This window comes from Lissotriton vulgaris, chromosome 8, assembly GCF_964263255.1.
Source record: "Lissotriton vulgaris chromosome 8, aLisVul1.2, whole genome shotgun sequence".
Taxonomy (NCBI): Eukaryota; Metazoa; Chordata; class Amphibia; order Caudata; family Salamandridae; genus Lissotriton; species Lissotriton vulgaris.
In genome coordinates this window covers 589202530-589204490 of record NC_141696.1, presented here as the reverse complement: position 1 = coordinate 589204490, position 1961 = coordinate 589202530, and the positions used below count along the sequence as shown (strand labels likewise).

The 1961-nt window shown below is 43.7% G+C and overlaps 1 pseudogene; it reads right to left on the bottom strand.

The window, feature by feature from the left end:
* Window positions 1–678: 678 nt before the first annotated feature.
* LOC147697760 (SH3 domain-binding glutamic acid-rich-like protein 3) lies at window positions 679–1539 on the bottom strand (annotated as a pseudogene).
* Between the last annotated feature and the right edge of the window lie 422 nt (window positions 1540–1961).

Sequence of the window (1961 nt, the reverse complement as noted above, 5' to 3'; positions counted from 1 at the left end):
AATCACATTTATTAGCAGCTTGGAAGATAAAGCACAATGTCAACTTCCCTTTTAGCAGGAATCATTACAAGTGTATTGGTCCAAAGATTACAAAAACAGCAGAGTTTGGAATACTGAAGAAGGGGTTCATGGGGAAGGCAGGTTCTTTAGCATTTTTATTGCCTGTGGCATACACAAATCAAGGCAGGCCAGCAAAAATGGTTTTACCCACAGGAGTGGTCAGGTACTGTGTGGGCTTTTCAGACTTGCACAAGAGCAAACGACTTGTCAAGTTAAGCAGCACTTAAGACTGGTACAGTTAAAGTAGTTTGCATAGTTTTTACATTTTTACACGGAGGACGGAAATGGTAATGAACACATTAGAAATTAGAATATGAAGGTCATTCATCCAGCAAAGCAACACACAACTGAATAGTCTTCCCTCATGGTTCCCTCAAATGCAATGGAATGAGAGTAGCCTTTTGTGAGAGAGGTGGCACTGAAAGCTGTAGAGGCTGAAAGATTAAGGCAGATGGAATGCACAGCAAAATCTGGCTTCACCACACTGACATACGTGGTGCAGGGTAATATGATGATTGCAGTTCTATTGGAATGTGGAGACCGCCCAGGAGTCTCAGAACTGGGATCTGGCCAGGTAGAAATGCAGTCAGTCTGAGATGAAAATTAGATGATCACACCTCACTCTTTGCTCAACTTCAGGAACTCAGGGGCATATTACCAACAGTTAGCAATATTTATCGCTAACTGAGCTTAGCGTTAGTTTTTTTTAACACCGCGCTTCGCCCAATATTATCGCTGAGATAACGTCCTATTACCAACGTTTATCTCAAAAGCGATAATATTGCAGGCGTTAGCGTGAATATCGCCGGAAAACCCGCGGTGTTCACGCATTAGCGTGCAAATGCTGTTAGCCATGTTATCCACCTCCCATTGGATAACATGGCTAAGAACTGGTATTTGCAGGCGTTAGCGTTTGGCGATATTCATGCTTAGCGCGAATATTTCCATCCCTTCGCCTTTCTCGGTAATAGGCGATAGCGACATTAGCGACTGCTGTCAGTCGCTAACGGGTTGGGTACGCCCACTTTGCATGTCATTAGCGATAAATATCGCTGACATGCAAAGCGGGCCCCAAACCGCTCGCTATCGCCTACAAGCTGTTGCTGACGGTGTTAGCGACAGCTTGGTAATAGGGCGATGGAATTAGCGTCGCTTAGCGGCCGAAAACGGCCACTAAAGCTACGAAAATTCAATATTGCCACCCTTGGTAATATGCCCCTCAGTCTTGGTGTCACATTCAATGGCATCTTTGAACATTTCGAAACCCCCACACTAGATGTCCCCATTAAAGATCTGGGGAGGGACAGCTTTTGGGTTCCCCGATTTGGTCCTCATTTCTTCAAGGAAGCTGTTGTCCTGGGAGATATCAGCATACTCACATTGAATCCGTTTAGAATCCAGAATCCGGGTCATTTCTGTCTGCTAGGAACTGAACTCCCTTGAGGACGTCACAGACGTGCAAAACACTTTCAGACTCATGTTCTCCGCTCTTGCATCGGTTCCCATTGAATTAATTTATGTTATGAATTATTTATAATCCTTCAAAATAACAAAGTGATGTCATGGAAATTACCATGGAGTATGAAACAGATACAGTACATCTAGGAGATACAAATGCTAAAGGTCTTTCATGTACAGTATGTATAATGATGCTTCCAACATACTGGAGCCCTGATGAGGGTAAAGGAGTTCATTCAGCAAGAAAAAGTTGAGTGTTCACCTTCTAGCAGAAGGTCTAGGATGAAAAGTCGTAGATCAACATGGAGGGTGAACTGTCACACCTTCATTTGTGACAACAGTATGTGAGACTGAAATCATCATGAAGGTGGAACAGTCAAGGAGCAAGAGGTCTGGCAGAGGTGAGAGTAATGGAAACAAGATAGAAAGTGAGATGGGTTGAA